Source organism: Protopterus annectens, chromosome 5.part0 (assembly GCF_019279795.1).
Source record: "Protopterus annectens isolate FY-2018-M chromosome 5.part0, PAN1.0, whole genome shotgun sequence".
Lineage (NCBI taxonomy): Eukaryota > Metazoa > Chordata > Ceratodontiformes > Protopteridae > Protopterus > Protopterus annectens.
Genome location: NC_056735.1, coordinates 454821635 through 454846634, shown reverse-complemented (window position 1 = coordinate 454846634; position 25000 = coordinate 454821635). Strand labels below are relative to the sequence as shown.

Sequence of the window (25000 nt, the reverse complement as noted above, 5' to 3'; positions counted from 1 at the left end):
ATGGTATGAGGTATAACCTGGTAGTGCTGGGGTGCTCTCGGAGCCCTGAACCAGGTTTCTGTTACTGCACAGATATCGATGTTCTCCATGCTAAGGAGAGTTTCGTGCGTGCATCTTGAGGTTTAGACTTCTGGCATTGAGTAGCATTACTCTTAGTTTCTTATCCCTTGTGATACCTATGGAGGTGGGTTTGTCTTTTGAGCCTTGCCTAAAAAAGGCAATATGGGGGTAGCAAGAGCCTTTGCCAATATCCGAAAGCCCAGGGGTGACAGGTGCAAGCCGTCCCTAGCAAAGCATCGTGGCTTGTCGAGCATATCATCCCAAGCTGACAGGCATTAGATCCCCTTTGAATGACACCAGTACTTAAGCCAATTGTTGAAATTGATCATCTTGTCTTCATATTGTGGCATCATTCTTGGTGAGGGTAAGATGCTACTCAAGGTCAGGGTCATACCGGCATGGGCTACATGCTCAGAGAACTCCTTTATGTCTCTTTTCATGTAGTCCAGGGAGGTACGTCTCAGGTCATTCACACCAGCATGGACAATGACTGAGTCATATTTGTACTTGCCTTGGAGTGACCTGAGTGCTTGTGTTATGTGGCAGATCCTAGCGCCCGACAGGCTGCTCATCGTGACCCTCTCCTTGTTCAGCCTGGTGAGCGGGGCGTCAGTGTGCCTGACGATAGAGTCACCTATTACAAGTGTATCAGGTGTGTTGTTTAGTCTTAAGGGATGTAACTGTTCGGCACACTGGCTTTGTGAGATATGTGTTGCACGTGTTTTGCTTTGGGGTAGCGGTTGCTTGGGTGTCTGCTTTGGAGGTCTCTGCTGCTTAGGCAGATCTTTATTTAGAGCCTCCGAGTATGTTTTTGTGTGATTATGTGTTTGGTTTGCTGTCGTGGTAGGTCTATGTGAGACTGGAATTGTAGTGAGTGTGGTTTCCTTCTCCTCCTGACTGGTTTTGCCAGTACTGAGTTGAGAGAGCTTAGCCTCCAGTTTGGCTATATGGTTGCATCTCTCACATGTGTTGGAATTTGTTAGGAGGAAGAGAGGGTTGTCTGTGTACATGAGGCAGTTGTAACATTGCCTCAAGATTCCCAGATTCACCAGCTGGACCAGAGAGGAGATTGACAACTGACCTTTGGACATGCTAGAATAATATTGGGAATTTCTTAATAATTGAAAACAAGGGCCAGTGGGGAGTGAGGGTGTAGTGCTTTTAACTTTTAGTGCTGACTTATATAATTGCTTTAGTGAGCAAGTGCCAGGTAACTTAAATGCAATGTGTTACAGGTAACTTAAATGCAAAAACGACAAACAGTAACTTTCTTTCAAATGAAACAAGGAAATAAGTACAGTAAGCAATGCAGATATCACTAGTGATCCACAGAAGCGCTGAGAAGCTGCGTATTAGGTGGAATTAGCGTTCCAGGGAAATAACAAGCAAACAAGCATATTAACAAAGCTAGATTCAGCAGGCCTGGATCTAGTCTATGCTACAGCAAACAAGGTGTACCAATTTCAGTAAGATACAGTTCAAATATTCAGGCACTATAAACCTTTAACCAGAAATTCCCAGCTCAGAAGGGCAGAGTCCAGCCTCTTCTCCCACAAGAGTGCAGACCACGAACCTTCTTAATGTAAAATAACTGGCCTGAAGCCCAAGTGCTTAAACCAGAACTAATACACTTTAAGAATAACAGACACTGGGCTCTCAATCAGCAGTTCCCAACTTAGAAGGATGAAAGCTACCTGTCCTGCCACCACAGTGCATGCCACAAACCTTCCTAATGTAAAACAACTGGTCTGAAGCCCAAGTACTTAATCCAAAAGACTTAGAATGATAGCTACACTTTAATCAAGTTACTACCAAGCAGTAATAAATACAATTGAACACTAGAGAATGCCTGGATTAGTGCTCAAGTTACACAAACAAAGCTAGATCCAGCAGGCCCGAATCCAGTCTATGCCACAGCAAACAAGGCGCACCAACTTCAGTAAGAAGCAGTTCAGATATGCATGCACTATAAGCCTTTAACCAGAAATTCCCAGCTCAGAAGGGCAGAGTCCAGCCTCTCCTCCCACAAGAGTGCAGACCACGAACCCTCTTAATGTAAAATAACTGGCCTGAAAGCCCAAGTACTTAAACCAGAATTAATACACTTTTAGAATAACAGACACTGAACCCTCAATCAGCAGTTCCCAACCTAGAAGGATGTAAGCTACCTGTTCTGCCACTACAGTGCAGACCACAAACCCTCTCAGTGCAAAACAACTGGTCCGAAGCCCAAGTGTTTAAACCAAAAGGCTTAGAATGAGTTACACCAAGCAGTAATAAATACAATTGAGTATTTTTAAGATGATGCAAAAGTAAAATGAAGTAGGTAGAAACACAAGTACAGTAAAAGCAGATGAAATTTTTTTTTTTCCTGAACAAGTGCTGAGATCAAAGAAACAGATTTGAGTGCTGAAACTAGAAAACTGGCTAGTTATAAGAAAAAAAACTAAGCTAGAAGGCTTCCCTCCAACACAGAAGGGCTTGGGGGCTCAAAAGCCTACAAATAGTCTATACCACTTAACAGGAAAGGCAGGAAACAAGCTTAATTTTTTTTCTGTTTCCCAGATGCTCTCTTTGTACACAGTAGGAGTGCCTGAAATCAGAATATGATCTCACTGCACTCAGTTGAGTGAGCAAATGAGATGGGCCCAGAAGGAGTATCCAAACACAAATTTACAAGAGGGGCGGGCAGTTTCAAGGCCACTAAGATTAACACCAAAACAAAAACAGGGAGGGTGTGACTAACTGAAGAGCAGAGTCAAAACTTCCAATTCAGTTAATATTCCTGCAACACAGTTAAAATCAATTTAAATACTGTATTTTTTGAAAAAAGTGCAGATAAAGGTACTTAAATTCTCTTATACGTCCAGTTGAATACAGCAAGTTCTTAGCCGGCCAAAGCTGAGGTTTTTAAGCAGAAAATATTTCACACTGTACCACTTAAATAGGCAAGGACAGGAAATCAAAGAATATGGCTACCCCCACACCTGTAATTACTAGCAAATAACAAAATTCAGCAAACACTGACTAACTTCCAGTTCAGTTAATATTCCTGCAACACAGTTAAAATCAATTTAAATACTGTATTTTTTTGAAAAAAAAAAGTGCAAAAGTTACTGGACAAAAGTGCTTAATGTATGTTGCTTGATGTGTTATTAAATTATTTTAACATACGAACATCTTGTCATATTTTCTGAAGAGTTTATCTGAGACTACGTGAACCCATTCTTTTGGTTCTTGGTCTAAATATGCAAGTATCTATTATATCAAAAACACTCTCAAGCTAAATATTAAAATGAGCAGGATAACAACATTCACAAAAAGCTTCTCCTGCCTCTTACATTTTAAAGGATACTCCTGCAGACAGATACTCTCATAAAAGACCTAGTTATTATGCGGGCAACTCTTTCTCATACTATCATGTTTCCACAACTGTCAGGAAATTCTTCTACATGGCCTGCTTAACTTCCAAGGGAATATCTTCAAGAACTACAGAAGATATCCTTCCAGTGTACTTTTGCCATATCAGACTCATCATTAAATAAATGCCCCCCTTGGAATGTACAATACCAAGCATATTGCTCAACTGGAAAGGCCGCAAAGATTTCTAACCAAGAAGATTAAAGAAAAATTAGCCCAACAGATTAGCACAAATTTCCTTGTGCTCAGTTACCTACCAACTTCTCTGACATGATCTATGACTCACTTTTCAAGACATGAAAGAATCAGCCCTGTTTGACCCTTTTCACAAAACCAGTGGCACACAGATTTAAATTTACATAAAAAATAAATACTCACTGATCGAATAGGTTCCTAATTCAAGATATTCCCAGTCTATGGAAACAAAGTACTACATTGGCTATGTTTAAAGCTGGTCTTGTTTGAATGGGTAGACATAAATTTATGCTGAGGTTTTCATATATGGCTCTGCTTGATTTGGGAGATGAACACTATTAAAATGAATGGCAAGAACATTTAAGTTTGTATGCGTAAAAGAGTATATCGCTATGCATCCTATGATTCCTGTGAACTCTTTGCTCAGTATCAGTCCTGTGTTGCCAAGTCTGATATTTTCTGAGACCTGTTCCATATTACTGACATTGCATGCATTACTGAGACCTTGTTTGAAAAGAATCTCATCCCATTTTTGGCAGCCACTATTCTAAGTGAAGTCTTCATTATTCAGAGTAGTAGGCAGGACGGAATCTGGGTGGGGCTGCCATCTGCTTTAGTGCCAGCCTACAGCTGACTCAAGATGACATTAAATTGATTACCTCAAATGAGCATGTCCTTACTGTGGGATCAAACTGTTATACTTGCCTCATCTACCATCCATCCAGCTGTATCAGGGTATTTTTTACAACAGCTCACCAATCTCGTCGTCAACTGGGTACTTTGTCAAAGGTTCATAGGTTGGTACTAGGATATTGACCCTAGGGCCTATACAAGCCTAGCCATAGCAATTCCCTGGCTATTTCTTCCCACAGTATTTACTTCTTGATGTTCTTTGTGACATTAACAACTGGGTTGATGAGGATTATTATTCTCACTAAGGAATTTTAGTTTTATCCTGAAAGGTATTGGATATGCTCAGATTCTTATCTATGTAGTGAATTAATCTGCAGTTACTTTAATCTTCCTAATGGGCATGAAGACATCTGGCTTGTTGGTGGAACTGGACTCTTGAACTGACCATTTCTCAGTCTACTTTGGCCTGGAGCTACCACATTTCAATCCTCCAAATCATGAACTAACAGAGCACAATTACACTAATGATATTACTTCTGAACCCTTTCGACTAATGCTCCTTCAGTTACTTCCTGTGGATATTATGGGCACTCTTGATGCCTTTGATATGTAATTATATCAAGTCATTGTCCTCATCTATTGACATGCTATCCCAAGTTGTACATTCCCTGTCTCAGTAAAGAAATGTAAGCATTACACTGACCAAGTAAAGCATTTCCTGAAAAAATAAGGGCAAAGACTGAAACCCTGTTTGAAGTGTGCAGGTCTGAGGAGTAGCAAACATGGTCAGAAGCAGTATTACATGATGAACCAGACAGATGTTTCTCATGAACTTCTAGCAGCTCACTCACATTGGACACCTGCTGCGGATATGGGTATGGCCCAGTGCAAGACTTACACTCTCTCCCCAGGATTTACAAGGGCCGATGAGAGCTCACCTGACACCACCGGAACTGAGATGCTTTCCAGGGTCTGGGCCCCTCTCTCGGGGTGAACCCATTTCCAGGGCGCCCTGCCCTTTACAAAGAAAAGAGAACTCACCTAGGGGCCCCCACTGGCTTCTCCAGGATCATTTTAGTCACCGCACTGGATACCACGAGGCACCCGTCTCTGCCACTCTGGATTCAGGGATCTGAAACAGACTCCCTGTCAGCTGAGGGTGACTGAGAACATCACCCGTCCCTTTGGAACAGCGCTTGCCTATCTCTCAGGACTGACTGATCCATGTTCAACTGCTGTTCACATGGAACCCTTCTCTACTTCGGCTTTCAAAGCTCTCGTTTGAACATTTGCCACTACCACCAAGCTCTGCACCCTCAGCATCTCCACCCAGGCCCTCACCTTGGCCCTCAGTGCCACCATGGTGGCCCTCTCTCTCATTGCAATGTAGCTCCCTCTGCTCCCTGCATGAGCAACAGCCAGGTATGGGACCGATGCTCCAGCACCATCCATTTTCAGGTCTAGTTAGTTCAGCAAGTGAGTTGTTACACACTCCTTAGCAGATTCCAACTTCCATGGCCACCATCCTGCTGTCTATATCAATCAATACCTTTTCTGGGGTCTGATGACTGTTGGCATCAGGCGCCTTAACCCGGTATTTGGTTCACCCCACAGCGTCAGTTCTGCTTATCGAAAGTGCCCTACTGGGCACTCACATTCCATGCCCAGCTCCAAGGCAGCAAGTCGGGCTTCTTACCCATTTAAAGTTTAAGAACAGGTTGAGGTTGTTTCAGCCCCAAGACCTCTAATCATTCATTCACTTTACCAGATAAAACTGCGTCCGCCGAGCGCCAGCTATCCTGAGGGAAACTTTGAAGGGAACCAGCTGCTAAATGATTCAATTGGTCTTTTGCCCCCTATACCCAGGATAGACAACCAATTTGCATGTCAGGACCACTACGGACCTCCACCAGAGTTTCCTCTGACTTTTCCCTGCACAGACATAGTTCATCATCTCCTGGGTCCCATCAGGTACGCTCATGCTCCACCTCTCCAACGGAACAGGTGAGACAGGCCAGTGGTGTGCCCCCTGTGTGGGGCAGGTGGATCCCACCTCAGCCAGAGCATGCTGGTCCTCACTTTCATTGCACCGTGGGGTCTCCTGCCCACCCTCAGACTCATGCTCCTGTTAGACTCCTTCATCCATGTTTCAAGACAGTCTAGCCCAGTCAACACTCCTGCCGGCGTGCCAGATGTCCCCCGCCATGAGGGCTGGGGTGAGTGCTGTGACGGTTGTCTCCATGACACCAGGGCACAGCTAGAGCTGATGCCATAGGCTTTAAAACTGCCCTCTGGGTAGGGGAGCCACCATCCACACGGCATTCCCAGCTGACCAGGATCCAGTCACAGTGCACCCAGGGAGGGGGATCCACCTCGCCCGGGCAGGTGACGTGGCCACCGAGCTAAATGCTCCAGGCAGACCGTGCAGAACCCACCCATTTACCTCTTGAATGGTTTCACACCCTCTTGAACTCTCTCTTCAAAGTTCCTTTCATCCTTCCCTTATGGTACTTGTCTGCTATTGGTCTCATGCCGGTGTTTAGCCTTAGATGGAGTTTACCACCTGCTTTGGGCTGCATTCACAAAAAAAGACTCCGGGAAGACCTGATCCCGACTTGCCAGAGGCCGCCACCAGCCTCATACCATCCGTAGGCTGAGCCTCTATCACAAGGACTTGGGCCCTCTGGGCACAGCCAGGGAGACAGACTTCCGTATGCCACATTTCCCTGTGCCAGTAGCCCGGGGGGGGGGGGGGGGATTCAGCACCATGCTCCTCCCTCTTCACTCACCGTTACTGAGGGAATCCTGGTTAGTTTATTTTCCTCCGCTTAGTAATACACTTAAATTTGGCAGGTCGCCACACCTGATCTGAGGTCATGTTCCAAGCCTGGTTATGATCAGGGGGGCAGGGGTTGCAGGGACGGGCGGATGGATGTGCCGATCCCCCTCCCCTGGCCCTCGTACCCGCTCCCCCGCCTAAGGACTCCAGGAGGTGAAGGAGGGCCGACACAGCCCCAGCGCATGGGAACTGGGTGGGCAGATGTTTGACCTCACCCGTGAGGGCAGCCAAGTGGCGATACCACCAACAGCCTCCAGGGGATGGGCTGGACATGTGCCTATGCCCTCCAATCTGTGAACAGGCTTTTCCCGGCTCAGGACAGCAGGGACTCCTCTCCTTTATCTATATCTTGCCATAGGGGAACGGAGGGCATGTGGCAGGCTCCCTCGACTCCCCAGCCATGCCCTCAATGGGATGGAAGGCAATGATGACCCTCAGATAGGTGTAGCTCCAGGAGTAACCTGGGGCCACAAAGTGCATTCAAAGTGTCGATGATCAATGTGTCCTGCAATTCAAATTAGTTCTTGCAGCTATCTGCGTTCTTCATCGACGCACAAGTCGAGTGATCCACCGCTCAGAGTACCTTTCTCTTCTCGGTCGCCAGGGGAACCATTGCTCATGCGGTGTCACACCACTGACAAGCATGTGAGGTTTCACAGGAGTCATCGTGGTTGCCCAGACTGGAGGTACTGGCCCAGCACAGTGGGCCGGCAGGGAGTCCTACGGCAGCTGGCACGTGGCCAAAATGCCGACTTTCCAGGTCTTCGAACCGATGCACCATGGGGAGCACAGCATCCTCCACAGGTAGCACAGACCCTCAGCAGCCATCCCCCTCGGGGCAGCGGAGGTGCATTCACACCTCCCACCTCACAGATGGGACTACCTCCCTCCAGATGACGGGAGACAAGGAGGGACGGATGCCACCCATCCTCTTGCCCCCCCCCCAGGAGTTGCGGGTGGATAGAGGGGCAAGAAGTGGCAGCTCACATGTCCAGAAAGATGGCTGCAGCAGCTGACTGGCCATAATCTTTTAGGTAGTAGGTAGCGTGTACAACCCAGCCTGTCTCACCACCTCAGGAACTCTACCATCTTCATTACAAGTTGCTAGTTCTTCTCTAATAAGACTGCTACTATCAGACCTGCTTTACCTTCTCAGGGAACCATTAGCAATAACCTTAATCACTGGCGGTTTTCTCCTTCTTCCTGGACAATGTTTGCTATTCTTAATTATAACTGCCTTTTAACTGTGATCTCAGGTATGCACTCTGTGATGTGTGGATTAGATCCACTGAAAAGTTTAACCAAACTTGATAACGTTTCAAACTACAGAGATTACATTTCTAAATATCCAGATTGAATAAACATTAATGATGAGAAATAAGGTGAAGTCCCAAGACTGGAAAAACCCCCTTATCAGCTTAAACAAAAAGTTGCGATTCCTCCTCAAATCCTCTAAAGCTAGCTATGAAAACAGAATTGCAGCAGATAGTAAAGGCAACCACAAGGCCTTGTATAGTTATGTAAAGAATCTCCATGGCAATACCCAGATTTGCTCAACAGATATTGCCAATATACTGGCCGACAGATTCAGTGCCAACTTTACCCCTCTCTCCCCCACCAAAGGACCATTCACAATATCAGAAGATTACCAGACATCCAGTATTACTGCTGCACAGGTTAAAACAGCACTGTCCAAGGTCAAGAATACAGTTTCTATGGGACCTGACAATATCCCTAGCTGTGTTCTACATGAACTACAGAGTGAACTGGCACCTCACCTGTGTGTCCTGTTCAATCACAGCCTCACCTCCAGCTTTGTCCCTACCGAATGGCGCACTACTACAGTCATCCCTCGCCACAAAGAAGGAGCAACTACAGACCCTGGGAACTATCGCCCCATCAGCCTGACAAGTCTGATGTGCAAAGCTATAGAATGCATCATCATGGACCTAATAAACAAAGATATAGGGAACCTCCAAACTCTGGATCCCACACAGTTTGGTTTTGTGAAGGGTAGATCATGTCTGTTCAATGTGGTTGACTTCTTTGAGTCAGTCACTAGAGCTGTAGATGAAGGCAAGGTGGTTCATACAGCCTACCTTGATCTGGCCAAGAGCTTTGATACCATTCCCCACTCAGGAATCATAGAAAAACTCACTAAGCTAGGCATCAACCCCTATATCCCTAGGTGGGTTGCAAACTGACTCACAGACAGAACCCACAGTGTGAAAGTAGCTGACTCAAGTCAGACTGTTGACCAGTCACGAGTGGAGTCCCACAGAGTTCGGTCCCGGATCCTCTCCTGTTTGGTATCTACTTCTCTGAAGTCCAGGCCAACTCGAAGGGCCTCTGGCTGACAAACTTCACAGACAATTGCAAGTTGGGAGCCATAATTAACTATGTTGACATCCTACAGAAAGGCCTCACTGAGACCAATGACTGGTGTCAGAACCATGGCCTTTAGCTCAATGCCAAAAAATGTGTCATCACCCCCTTTGGGAAAAACCCAGTTCTCATGAATTACCACATCGATGATCGATGGTAGTCCACTGAACACAGAAGGCATCATAAGAGATCTGGGAACACCGGTTGACAGCAACCTCTCTTTTGACCACCAGATTGTCACTGTGGTCAGAAAGTCCTTCTATGTGGCATATCTCATTACTAAGAGCTTTGCATCCAGGAAGGAAGAGTCCATTGTCTCCCTCTACTCTTCCCTCATCAGGCCAATCATTGAGTACAATGCCCCATTTGGCATGTACCTCACTAGACACCTACAACAACTGGAGAGGCCACAAAAATACTTCACACAGAGGATCTTGGGCCTTAAAAACATGTCCTATATGGACAGACTAAACAAACTCAACTATTCTCTGTCTCATATCGCCTACTTAGAGGCAATCTTTACTTGACTTACAAAGCCATGTCTGACCCAGCTCTGTTAGAAATGCTACTTCTAAAGAAATCCCAATCCCTCAGCAATACACGCTCCAGAGATTTCAACCTCATTAACACAATCAACAGAACGTGCTAGAGGGACAGGTTCATAACCCAGAGACTGCCCATGCTATGGAATAGACTTCCCATACATGTCAACCGGAGCACCTCACTGGCCGTCTTCATGAGAATATTCACCCCAGGGATCACTCCAGTGGCTCTACTTGACAGAGGCACTGGGAACTAAGGTCAGGTGGCATGATGCCAGGGTAATCCTATGGGCTAGGCTTGTAAAGGCTCCAGGGCCATTAGCCCAGTACACACCTATGAACTCACGCTCACACACAAACACACACACACACACACTTGCACTGGTCAGTAAACTCTGCAACAGAAAAGTCCATAGTCATTGTCAAAAAACAAAAAACTGTTGGAAAACTGTCACAAAGCAAGTAAAAAACATGATGCAACAGAGGTTTCCCCACAGAAGCGATACTGCAGAAAGGTTCCAATCAAAGTAAGTAACTGCAGACTTAGCAAACATGTCCCACCAGGTATGCATGAACATGATGGGACAACTTATTTATCACACTCTGGTGACCTTACTGAATTCTCAGATTTTCCATCTGCCTTAAGAAGATTGTGTTACCACAATCTTCAAAATAATTCATGGACCCCAATGTTTCTACCTAATCTTATAACCTTATAACCTTCATCTTTTTAGGTAAGATTATGGAGAAAGTGTCCTTTGAGCAGCCGGAGTTTTATCTTCCAGTTGATGAACTCGTAGACTCTTGTAAGTCAATGTTTTGCTCTCAACACAGTATTAAGTCTGCTATTATTCAAGCAGTAAATTACCATCTTTAAGGTCAGAGACCAGCATTTGTATTCTGTTAGTTTGCTGGATCTCTGTGGCATTCAACAGCATGGGCCATGTTATTCTCAGAATTTGCAATCCTAATGAGGTTTCTTGTCTACAATCCTGGAGTGAACACACCCAAAGTGTAATTTTAAAAATGAACTCCTCTGTTCCATTCATTCTAGAATATGGAAGGCCACAAGGCTCAATTTTGAACATTCTACTTTTCTACATTAAATTTCATGGAAAAATATTGCAGATAGTAGTTTAACTACTCAAGAGATTTCTAAAGCATTGGAAAAACTTTAGACTTGATCTTCCACTGGAGAGATTTCATTAGCATTTTGGGCCTAGCATTTCATTGCTGCGCTGAAAACACCCAGCTATACCACCCTCTCTCTCTCTCTCTCAGGACAAGATAATGAATATGCAATCCCCTGCAAATAATTTGGAGGCCATGCAATAATGACTTGCTCTTAATCGGTTGAAGCAAAATATTTCCATAAATGATGCCATGGCAGTTCTTGCCACCTTGAGAAATTTCTCTACTACACCAATTCCTCTGTGCATCTTCGACTGCAATAATCTTGACTTTGTAAATAAGATATCCTGAACAAACAACTGACATTCAAGGAGCAACTGCCAGCTGTTTTATAATTGGCATGTTTACATTTACAGAATATCACCCCTCAAGTTGAATTCTTGGCAGTTCATGTGCTGGCCTCCTTCTGCATTACCATCTACAATACCCTTTACTTGGAAGTTCTTTACACAGAGATCAACAGACTGTAGCTTGTACAAAATTCTGCTTCTAGGCTACCCCCTCACTGCCACCATATTACACCTGTTCTACAGAGCTTGCACTGACTCCCAATCCAGTTCTGTATTAGCTTTAAAATCTTGGTGTTGGGTTACTTATCCATACATAATTTGGTTCTTACTTACCAGAGGGAGCTCACAGTGCCATACCATCATTACTGGGTATCTGCCTTTTTAACTTCTCCAACTCTTTTGGGTTTCTAATACCAAGATGGGAACGGACTCCATTCCTAAGTCAAAGTACGATTAAAGTTCATGAAATTAGTAGTTTCACTTTTTGATGTCAGCCAAAACTGCTCTTCACAGCACCTACAATGTGCCCAGTAATGACTCCTGCAATTCGTATGGAGTTACACGTATTGGTAGCATATCTAAATATGATTGTAGACTCTCTTGCAAGACCCATTGCTTCCACTACTACTGAAACTATCTGGGTAGCTTTCTTCTACATTGCTCTTGTTTTTGCTTGCAAATCCTGATATTTTATGAATTTGTGTCTCTCTGTATACAGGACACTGTAGTCACTGGGTGTAACAATTTCAATGATCAATGCTACTTTTGCCTACTTTTCTTGGACCACTATATCTGGTTTTCTAGCATCTATCTTTTGAACTGTTGGTAATGGATGATCCCATGTGATGTAGACTCCATGATTTTCTAGGATGCTTTGTGGCTCATGTTTCCAGTGTTTTTCAGCTACTTCAGTGTTATAATGTTTGCACAATCCCCAGTGCAACAGTCTCGCCACATTATTATGCCTTTCAGTATACAGTCCTTCTGCCATTAGTATGCTGCAACCAGCAGGAACATGTGCAACTGTTTTCAATTCTGTTTTACAAAACCTACATCTGTCTGTTTATCCCACATGTTCAATGGACTTTGTAAACCAGCTTGTATGTAGCCCACTATCTTATGTCACCAATATTAACCTTTCATCTCTTGGTTTGAATTTGCCTCTCCTTAACCATTCCTGCATTCACTCCTTATCAACAGGAGGTTCTTCCAGAAGTTTTCTATACTTGCAACTATATTTATGCATTTTCCATATTTCTTGCCTTCTCATCTGGTTCTTCACCTTATATTCTTTCTTTCATTTTTTAGCATTCAGTTGCTGCCTGGTTTTTATCCACTTGTGGTTCTGCTAGCCTAAGCAGGGAAGTAATCTTAGATTTAATTTCCTCAGGTTTCAAAACTTTCACTACATTTGGATTTTGTGAGGTCAGCAGATGTGTGGAGTCCCACGATTGCAGATCTGTACATGTAATCAATTTCAAGGAGGCCCATCCCTCCTTCAGAACGAGGAATATATAAACTTGGTATGCACTGATTTTTATAATCATTTGGTGAGCATGAAGCATCCTTCTTGTTTTCCTATTTAATCTACCCAACACATTTTGGGGACAATCAATCACTACAAAACAGTAAGTTAGTACAGGAAGAGCAAATTGGTGTATAGCTTGGATTTTGTTCCTAGATGTCAACGCTGTTTTCAGGATTAATTTAAGTCTTCTAAACTCTAAGTTTTATCCAGACTTGTTCATGTTTTATTGTTGATCCTTCATCAATTCCCAAATATTTATACACTTCCTCTTGCTCAAGTTCTTTTATATCACATACTTGTCCGAAACTGATGTTTTCTTGGTGCTGCAGTTTTCCTGCCTTAAAGGTTGCATTTGCATATTTATCAAGACCAAATTACATTCTTATATCATCTGAAAAGTTTTGCCAACTTGCAGCTGTGCTTTCAATTCTTCATCTGATGAGCTATACAGTTTCAAGTCATCGACAAAGAGAAGATGAGAAGTCTTTACACTTTGTTGTTTTCTAGGAACTAAATTATAGCCATGGTCTAAGCTATGTAGACAGCTTAATGGGTTATGGGCAAGGCAGAATAGCAGAGGTAACAGTGTGTCACCCTGGAATATCCCCCTTTGAATCTTTACCCTGGAATAATAGTTTGTCCTTTATCATGGCTTAATTGCAAAGTGGTCTGCCACTGTTTCATGGTCACTGTAATGTAGTTGATCAGTGTAGGGTGTATCTTATGCATTTTTAAGCAATCTTTTATCCATGAATGTGGGATATATCAAATGCTTTTTTGTAGTCAATCCATGACATACTTAAATTCTTCCCCTTTTTACAGTTCTCCACTATGACTTTACTTAACAGCAAATGATCCTTTGTTCCATATGACTTTAATTTTATTGCCCTTTTATTCTATTGGCATAATTGAGTTTTCTTCTAAATGATTATAGACTGTCTGTATCAATTCCAGTGTATAGTGTATACATCGTTGGAAGGCAAGTTATTGGTCTATAATTTTTAGGGTAGCTTACAGGTTCACTCTTAAGAAGGAGCATTGTTTTTCCTGTTGTTAGCCAGGTTGGTGTCTTTCTGGGGTGTGCATATAAATAGTTCTTACTCATGGTTAAATCTTCATGCAAAGATGTTAATATTTTTAAGCAGAAGTTAGGTACTGCATCTGGGCCTGGGGTTTTCCAATGTTGGTCTTTTCTTAACTTTGTTTTAATCTCTCTGGCTGTTACTTCATTCCATTTCATATTCTGTACCTTTAAACTTCTTATTCTTTCTTTTACTACTTCTATTTAGCATCTTTGTTATATTCCACAGGATCTTCATAGATACTTCTCCAAAATGTTATCTATTGCTTCATTTTTTTGCTGGTCCTTCAATTCCTTTTACCTTGTTTCCCAATTCTCTATAAAACGTTTTGGGGTCATCAATAAAATGCTTATTTTGATTCATATATTCATTCAGGGTCACTGGTAGTTACAAAGGCAAATCTACAAACTCCAGGCCACTGCTCCTTTCCTCATCAGGCACTGCATTTGTGCACCCCACTTCCATTTTGGCTAAGGTACTGTCCCACACTGTACTGACTCCACAGATTTTTGAAAACTTAGTAATTAAAAGCATGATGAGTCAGGGTCCAATTAGTTTGGAATGTTCCTTTAGCCTCTTGGTTTTAGCGCAAACCAGCATTTGATGAGTCAGGGTCCGATTAGTTTTGGATGCTCCTCTAACTTCCTGCTTTCAGTTCATTCATGTATTCATTTTTTCTCATTCGGTTTCAGTCCTGAATTATTATTTGCACTCCGGAACCACTAAATCACTTTACTGAAATTGATGGAAACTATTTAGTTTATCATCTTATCCACGTTTTCTTATCATTACTTTTTATCTTTATCTTACCGGTATAACTATTATTTGTTATTTTGCTTTCAGTATCTGTTTTAGTTATTTATTTACCTTTTATTGGTAGTTTATTTCATTTATTTTATATATTTCTATGTATTTTTATGTTATGTGCTTTAGGATTGTTAATAGTGCATTATTAGAAGCATCTAAATAAATGTGAAGTACAGAGAGCCTAAAAGGAAGAAGACTTAGCTTTCTACTTGCAAAGTTTCAGTTCAAAGGGTGTAATATATCTTGGATGGCTGAGGTGAAAAAATCTCCTCAGAGAACTGCTACGTAGGAAGCTGAAGAGCAATAGCTGGAAATACAGGTGTACAGACAGAAATGGCAAATATGCACCTTAATGGAATACTAAGCCAAGTCAATACTGTATAAAGTAGCAAGGTGTTCTAGAAAATAAAGGCGCAACTAAAATTTGGATCTATATCTTTCTTTTCATGCCTGTGAAATAACTGTATCCATTTAGACAGATATGATGTTCTTGTGGTAGACCTTTCTGCTTCATGCAGAATGGCTAAAGCCTCCAAAGAGAAAAGATGTTTACTCAAAATCAAGCCAGATCTCTAAGTTGATAAGCTAAAGATTTTAGGTTTGGATACAAGATATTACTGAAAAGTTAAAATCTTGTTGTGATGGAAAAGGTTTACCACTGAAGCCACAAACTGTTGTGTTAGAACAGTAATCCATTCCTCTCAACCACTTATAGGTTCATAGGTTCATAGGTTTATACTAGGCTATCTGCCCTAAGGCATTTATAAGCCTAGCCCAAATTATTGTGGCTTACGCCACCCCTTATATGAAAAAATACTGTGCCCATTAGTTTGTTGTGCCTCTGTCCAGCAGTGACCCAGAGATGATTCCCGGGGTAAACCTACGATCTCCCATCCACAGGTCTAGATTTCTCTTGAACAGAGTCAGCGAGGTGCTCTGCCTCACATGGACCGGGATTTTATTCCACAGCATAGGGAGTCTCTGAGTGATAAATCTATCCCTCCAGCACGCCCTATTTATATCCGTGCTAAGGTTTAAGTCGCTTGCTCTAGTGGTTTTGGTGGATTTGGATTTTTGAGGTGGAGCATGTCCATTAATTCCGGGTTGGACATGGCCTTGTATGTCAGGCACATGTCACCTCTGAGCAGACGGTATGCGACTGAATAGAGCTGGAGTTTCTTCAATCTGGCAGCATATGACAGATTTTGGAGTCCCTTTATCCTTTTGGTGAGGAACTTTTGGGGTCTCTCCAATTGCTGCAGATGTCGGGTGAGATACATCCCGAATGGGGCATTGTACTCGATCATTGGTCTGATAAGTGAAGAGTACAGGGAACAATGACCTCACTAGATCTGGATGTGAATCCCTTCATGATCAGGTGGGCAATGTAGAAGGTCTTTCTAACCACTTTAGCAATGTGAGTGTCAAAAGAAAGGCCACTGTCAACCTGGGTCCCCAGGTCCCTGATAACCTCTTCTGTGCTTAGTGGATTGCCACCTATATGGTAGCTTGGGGTTACCTTGTTTTTCCCGAAGGGTATGACTATACATTTTTGGCGTTTAACTTCAGGCCATGGCTCTGGCACCAGCTATCTGTTTCCGTGAGTCCCTTCTGAAGGATATCAGTGTCCGATGCACTTTCCACTATGGCGCCCAGTTTGCAGTCATCTGCAAACTTTGTCAGCCAAAGTCCTCCCATGTTGGCCTGTACTTCTGAGAAGTAGATGCCAAACAATAGGGGCCAAGGACCGACCTGTGGGACACCACTTGTGACCGGCTTGGAGTCTGACACAGCCAGCAACTCTAACCCTGTGGGTTCTGTCCTTAAGCCAGTTTGCAACCCATCTTGTGACATATGGGTTTACATTTAAGCTGGTAGTTTTTCTACAATACCGAGTGGGGTATTGTGTCGAAGCTTGCAAGGTCAAGGTAGGCTGTATGGACTGCCTTTCCCACATCAACGGCCTTGGGGACTATTGCGAAGAAGTCGACCAAGTTCAAAAGACATGATCTTCCCTTGACAAAGCCAAACTGGGTCGGGTCCAATGTCTGCAAGTCCCCTATATCTTTGTTTATGAGCTCCATTATGATCCTCTCCATAGCTTTGCAGACTAGACTTGTTAAGCTTATGGGGCGGTAATTACCAGGGTCCGTAGAGGCCACCTTTGTGGAGTGGGACCACAGTTGCCGTGCCACTCCTTTGGCACGTATCCTGTGGTAAGGCTGAGATTAAACAGCTGCCTTATGTGCGGGTTTAATTCCTCATTTAGCTCGTGTAGCACACAGCCGGGGACAATATCCGGTCCCATTGATGCTGTGTTTTAGCTTTACAGAGAGCAGCTTTCACCTCGCATTTGAGATGTCCGGGAGGCTACACTCGGCTGGGATAGTTATCTCCTTTAGGGGAGAGGGGTGAAGTTTGCACTGAACCTGTCTGCCAGTATGCTGGCAATGTCTGTGGGTTCAGTGATTTTTGTATCATTTTGGACTAATTCTGAGCATATCTGTGAGTTTCCACCCAGGTTCCTAACATAGCTGAAAAGGCCTTATGATTGTCCTTTGAATCCATGGCAATTTTTCTCTCAAAATTGGCCTTAGTTGATTTTATGAGTGCTCGTATTTTTTACTAATAATGATCAGGGGTGACTTCCTTTTATGGATTTTGTTCTATCATGTAATAGCTTTCTCCTCTTATTGTAAAGTTTGTTAATGGCTGGGGTCCACCAGACTGGACGCTTGCCCTTTGTGGAAAGAGTCTTGGTTTTATTTGGGATTGCCTGATCCATGCAGTCCTGGAGGTGTTCATAGAAGGCATTTGTAAGGGCTTCCAGCTTGGGTTGTGGTTTCCTCTGACTCAGGGGCCTTGAAGGATACCACACCAGTCTTGAGTAGTGTGAAGTTTGCTTTAGAGAAGTTCTTCACTATGGTCTTTTTGTTTGGGGTGGGGGATGTGGATTTCCAGTGAGATTAGTTTATGATCAGATCTCACCAATGAGGGATATACGTGTGGAGCATTTTGTCCCCATGTTTGTGACAATGAGATCTAGTATATTTTCTCCTCTCGTGGGAACAGTGACTAGCTGTTCCATGGCATTTGAATTTATGAACTCCAGGAACCGCTGGGCTAGAAAGTTAGGGCTTGAGTAATGTTCCCAGTCTATATTCGGTAGTTGAAGTCACCCAATATGATGGTGTTTGGAGATACATTTATACCCTCCAGTGTCTTCAGGAAGGCTGTGTGGGGTTCCTGAGTTTGAGAGGGTGGCCTGTAGCATGCTACAATTTGTAGAGCAGTTTTGCCTATTGTTAGTTGCACCTGGATGGTTTCCAAGCTTCATGCGTTGCCACCAACCTGGAGGTGTGAGTATCCTTTATGAATATGGATACACCCTCCTTTTGTGGAGTGGTCCGGGTTTTGGGGCCGAACGCATGATATGAGGTAAAACCTAATAGTGCCGGGTGCTCTCAGGAGCCTTGAACCAGGTTTCAGTTACAGCACAGACATCGATGTTCTCCATACTGAGAAGGGCCTCAGGCATTTTGAGATTTAGACTTCTGGCATTGAGCAGCATTACCCTCAATTTCTTCCCATTTTTGTTTTCTAGGGTGGTAGGTTTAGAATTTGAGCCTTGCCTAAAAAAGGCACTATGGGGGTGGCAAGAGCCTTAGCCAATATCCGGAATCCCAGGGGTGACAGGTGCAAGCCGTCCCTTGCGAAAGCGAAAGAAATATGGACAAAGCCTGACATAATGGGGACACATGGCCCAAAAATAGAGACACATTTTAAATATTGCTCTTATAAACCTAGAAAGTTGCAAGAACAGGATTTGTGTTAGCGTGTACTTTTCTGAAGGATATGAAGTCTGAAACTCAAATGCATGTCATTATTTAGATGACTTTAATCCTTAGATTATCCCAGTGATTTGTCAAAAAAGCACAATTTTTATGAGAAGCACACCAAAGATTTCAGGCAAAAATCTGCACATTCTGCAAAAACCTGTACAGTTGAGAGGTATGCCATAAACCAAGTCTGTCCTTGCCTGGAAGTAGCTGTGATGATACTTTTTGCGGTTGCTCTCATTAACAGAAGTTTCTGAATAAGAGAAGTTAGAGAAAATACATAGAGTAAATCTTGTTTCCAATGTCCATGATGAGTGTTACCTGCTTGTGTGGAAGCAGGCAGCAAAAAAGGAGGAAACTGGCAATTCTGACGGGCCAACATTTATTTATTTATTTAGTTTTTTGCAAAATCTCATAGTTCTATTATCATGGGACAGGTGGCTCTGCCCAGATTTCACAAATGGTAGGTTAAGATTTCTATGGATAGACTGTCCGCCAGTATGTTGTCCTGAGATGGAACATAATGAGCTTTTAAGACTCGGGTTAATTTGTAACACACATTCCTATATGACTACGACCAGGTAGTAGAGGGAGTTAGACAGGGTTATTCCCTGCTTGTTAATATACTACACCACTATAGTGTTGTCTGTGATAATCCATAAACCCCTCTAATCTAAACAGTTATGTTGAAAGCTTCCAGAATTGCCACAGTCCCTGTACCCAGAGATCCTGAAAAATAAGCTCCTCAGACATAAACCAAGGAGCCCATAATAAGTTTGTGGTTTGGAGGCACTGAGTGGAGTCCTAAGTTGTTGGCAATTTGAATGAGCCATCACTGGCATTTCTTATCAGAGTAAGAATTAATGGTAAAGCATATTCTAAACACAGTGAAATTTGATTTTGCAAGTTGTATAGAAACCACTGTATTCTCTTCATGTGGAGTCTGAATTTGGGAACCATGACAATGGAAAAATACATATACATATAACCTGTAGACTTAAATAGCATCATTGCGTACTGTAATTTCTTTAGAGATACATAAAAGGAAAAGTAAGTCAGTTCAACCCTGTCCTGGTGAAAAGGATATATTTTTATTTATTTATTTTTATTTAGGTACGATTTGCTGTCTTCCACCTAGAAATGCTTGGGTCTGGGAAGACAAAAAAAAATCTGGCTTCAGTAATTATAGGGAGGTATCATATTTCTAAAAATACCTCAGAATCTGTTTAGTTGCCAACCATGTACTCTTTAAACAGTTTGCCTAAGTTAGACAAATACCCCAAAAATGCTAGATGTAAATGGCAAAAACCATAGGTGATCGCAAAAAAAAAAAAAAAAAAAAAAAAAACTGGAGCCAGGAACCTAATAAACACCAGGCAGGCAGTGGAAAGGCCACACAGTAAAAACATGAACCAATGACAGGAATCTCTTATACTGGAAATATATATGTACTCTATGGATTGGAGAGTGAGAGCACATATCACAAGGTTACTAGAAATGCATCTGGAATCGAGAGAAACAATAAGGTTGTAAAAACCTGCAGTGAAACTAAGCAGAAGTTTGGACTGCAGCTTTCAGACAGCCTTCCCTACCAGGGCTTGATAACACAGTAGAGACAAAGGGAATAGCTTAAAGGAGTACCAAGAGAAAGGCCAGCACTGGAAGAGTTTGTAGTTGAATATAGAACAGAAGTAGTAGTTGTCAAAAATAGATCAGTAGTGGGGAATATAAAATATTGTGTGATACCTATAAGAATTAGCCAGTGGTGGTTAGAAAATATTAGGCAAAGAGAACTGAAAGGCAGTATAAAAGGAACAACAGGAGGAAATCTGTATGTCTCTGAAGTATGCAAAAAAGTCCAGAATGTTTAGCATTTTTGCATGGAAGTGTTTGCATGGGTATTTTATACCCCAAGCAGACTTCAGAGAGTTTCTCCTCAGATAGGAGGAAATGCTGGAGATGTGATGGGAAAGGAAGGCAACTGCAAATGTTTTGCGGAATAAAATAAATTGAAAGATTTTTAAAAATCCATACACAGTAATTTGTCAGAATTACAAATGGTTGTAATTAAGGAAATTACTCTTTTGAGCCAAGATACAGGATCAGGAAGGCCTTACTGTGTTTATTGCTACTGACTGCCAAAAAAACAAATTACAAGGAAACAGAAATCAAAATCTAAACCAAATGTAATTTGAAGTACTGAACATTGTAAAAAAATAAAAGAAATGGAGGTATAAGTTTTAGGAAAAGAGAAGGTGCAACTAAATTTGTGGGAACACCACATGCAAAATAATGTTCAAGAGAAGGAGGACTGAGTTTTAAGTGAAAGCAGGAACTATACCATTTATATAATGTTTAAAAACAAAACATACCTATATAGGTCATGAAAATAACAATGGAAATTTTACTATCACTTCTTTATATTAATGCATGCATACTCCTATCATTTTTTAAACATAAATTAATAAAGATGCTCTAAAAAAAAAGTAATATGGTTTGCAATACTAACGCTTGTAATTTTTGTTTTGATAAATTTGCTCTAAGTTATAAAGGCCAAAAATGGTAAACACTGATTTTCCCATTTTGGCACCAAGAATAATCTCAAAAAAGCCCTGTCACTTTTCTTCTAGTGGAACTTACTGTACTGCTTGACTGCCCAGCAGTTAATGAATTATATGGAAAGTCTAGCAGATTTCATGTTCAGGATTATGGGGCTCGACCTGGAAACGAAGGAGGGGAAAAAAAACTCTACTTTGTAACCTGTTGCAACTACATGTATTACTTGTCTGATGTTAACTAATGTCACTTTTGTGAAATAAAATGCATAACCTTTCATCCTAGAGGTTACTCTGATGGGCAGAGCTGAAAAGGTAATGGATTGGGCCAGTAACAGATGTGTTATAAAGACTGCTTTGTTCATGTGACATAAGCAATTATTGCTGCTGTTTTACTTCATCTTCTACTTTTTTCCAGAAGCGTTTAATTTGCCTATATCACTAATTCCTTGTATTCTCCACATAATTATTGTAATTATTAGCACAGCTCATGGAGTACTTTGGAACAAAGGAGTGAAACGTTCATTTTAAACTTTCACAGTTTTCCTCTTTTTCCCCCAATTCTTAAAACACTTTTCTGAGTCAGAAATCCAAAATATAAGACTGTTTTTTCCAAAGGGTTATCCAAAAGTTTGTTTTTTACATCTTGTGGAAAAGACTGTCAGTCCAAAACCAGGCATGACTTTGCATTTCAGTGCCAGATACAGCTGCTCTAAAACAAGCAGCTAGACTATCATAACCACCGATGATTACGAGTGCCCACTCTGCAGTTTGTGAAAGTTTCAAGATTTAGAAGCTAATCAAAAGCAATTGCCTCTCTCATAGTCGGCCTTAGGCACAGGCCAATTACGCAGTCTTCTACGGTGCCGCTCTAGCAGGGGCACTTTTCCAGTATTTGTTTATTTTTTGTAGTAAAGAAATGGTTTCTTTAAAATATGTTGAATGAATTAAGAAAAAATGAAGAGTAAGACAAACTATAAGAAAAAGAAGAAAAAAGTAATCTGGATGGTGTAGGTAGACCAGGATGGAGGCACCGGGTGGTGTGTTGGGGGGGGGGCACTATGGAGTCCTTTTGCTTAGAGCACCAGCTGACCAAAAGCCGGCCCTGACCTCCATGCCTAAACCTTAATAAGGTTGCCAACCATCCCACTGTCAGCGGGACACTCACGGGTTGAGCTGCCTCATCCCGTTGCCCACTGTGCAAAGTAGTGGGACTTGAAAAGTCCCGCTTTTCAATCGCACTGAATTACCGTGAAAAAGCCGCAATTACTTCTGGCTTTTCCATGGCAATTCAGTGACATCACTAACGTAGACCTACAGGCAAAGCTGCTGCCTGTTAGGTCCGGATGGTTTAATTCATGCAGCAATTGGCTGCAATTTATGAAAGGGGTGGGGACTGGGGCAGGAAGAGCCCTGCAAAGATCGGGACTGTAGGAGCACTTTGTTTTAAGCGCTTCTACAACCGCTAAAACAATGACCGAGATTTGTTTTTTGGGTTTTTTTTCTAATGAGCCAGCAATCCATCCAACCATCCAGCCAGCCAGCCAGGCATCCATCCATCCAACCAGCGAGCCATCCATCCATCCAACCAGCCATTCATCCAGCCAGCCAGCCAGCCATTCATCCAGCCAGCCATCCATCCATTCATCCAACCAGCCAGCAATCCATTCATCCATCCAGCCAGCCAGCCAGCTATTCATTCATTCAGCCAGCCATTCTTTCATCCAGCCAGCCATTCATTCATTCAGCCAGCCATTCTTTCATCCAGCCAGCCATTCTTTCATTCAGCCAGCCATTCTTTCATTCAGCCAGCCACCCATTCATTCATCCAGCCAGCCACCCATTCATTCATCCAGCCAGCCACCCATTCATGCAGCCAGCCAGCCACCCATTCATGCAGCCAGCCAGCCACCCATTCATGCAGCCAGCCAGCCACCCATTCATGCAGCCAGCCAGCCACCCATTCATGCAGCCAGCCAGCCACCCATTCATGCAGCCAGCCAGCCACCCATTCATGCAGCCAGCCATCCATCCATTCATGCAGCCAGCCATCCATCCATTCATGCAGCCAGCCATCCACCCATTCATTCAGCCAGCCACTCATTCATTCAGCCAGCCACTCATTCATTCAGCCAGCCACTCATTCATTCAGCCAGCCACCCATTCATTCAGCCAGCCACCCATCCATTCATTCAGCCAGCCACCCATCCATTCATTCAGCCAGCCACCCATTAATTCAGCCATCCATCCATTCATACAGCCAGCCATCCATTCAGCCAGGCATCCATTCATGCAGCCATACATCCAGTCATTCATACTTCCAGCTGCTACTTCCACCAACCAGCTAGCCACTCCAGCAGCCATCCGGCATAACCATAACAGCATCTCCTTCACCACTCCTGTGGTGACATCATGGTAGAGGATGTGGCCAGTGCCATATTGGCCACAGCCCCATGTCCCACTTTGGCCCACTTAACAGGTGGCAACCCTAAACCTTAATAAAAAAGACACAAATGCCTCATATTCCTCTACTGTTAATACTCCTGTTTCATTAAGGTGCAGCAAAAACTATAGCTAGCAAAGTCATTTGCATGCTTTCTAACTAGGACACATCCCTATCACCCCCTTTTAGGTGAGAGTTCCCATCTGCCTACAAGTTATGTACAATACAAGTAAGTACTTAAAGATTACAATTTGCATGGAACAAGTATATCTTGTGGATGGACCTGGAACAAACCAGTTGCTGCCATAGACAGAAGTTTTTTTTTTTTTTTATATATATGGTGCATAACTGCACAGCTGTCACAGAGAGAGATTTCTAGGCTTAGTAAGTGCTAACCCCATAGACAAATGGTTTACCAGCCCACTAAGGGTCAAAATGTTTTAAACTTCATCCTCATTAAAATCACACCTACTTACACCACTCCTGTAGTGCACCTAACTCTGATCAAACCCAGTCACAAATTGGTAATCTTCTCCTTTAGAGCATATAAACATAACGCACTGTGCACCACTGAATTCAAGGACTTTAGAAAAGCAAACCCAACATAAACTATATACTGAAGAATTTCCAGCCCACATCAGCTCACATTACAAATGAAGACAGAAAGACGCACACACTCTCTTCACCATATGGGATGGAAAGCATTCTAATGCTTACTGAACCAGTTGGGAAGGCATACATGGAAAGGGTAATGTTATTACAGAATCATTTTAATCCTGAGCCTAGGAAGATATTTCAGAGATATAAATTTCATTTTATTAAGCTTTCGAGTGCTCAAACAGTTCCAGACCATTTACTGAAGTTAAGAAAATTAGTCCAAGATTTTAATTAAGAAACTCCTACTACAGGAAATGCTGAAAGAACTATAGAAGGAATACATTAAAGGTACATACAAAAGGTGGTTATCAGAAAGTAACCTAATGTTTAAAAATCCCTTACGTACTGCTGTAAGAACAGATGTATTAAACAGGACATCGTACAATCTTGGCTACTGAAAGAAAATGCAGCAGTGTGTAGCTAAGTAGGTTATCAGCATAACACAGGACATGGGTCCAACTGCAGAAGTGCTGAAGCTATTACAGGTATACGAGTAAACACACTGTCCTGTAATGTAAGTTTAAGGAAAAAATA

General features: G+C 42.6%; 1 protein-coding gene and 1 non-coding gene across 2 annotated transcripts in view; both read right to left on the bottom strand.

The window, feature by feature from the left end:
- The window catches only part of LOC122802675 (cytidine and dCMP deaminase domain-containing protein 1-like), a 1973793-nt gene that overhangs the window by 905691 nt on the left and 1043102 nt on the right, over positions 1 to 25000 (bottom strand). The window lies entirely within an intron of this gene.
- Positions 7576 to 7729, bottom strand: LOC122802937. Its single transcript, XR_006365016.1, has one exon. It is a non-coding gene; the product is annotated as a 5.8S ribosomal RNA (ribosomal RNA).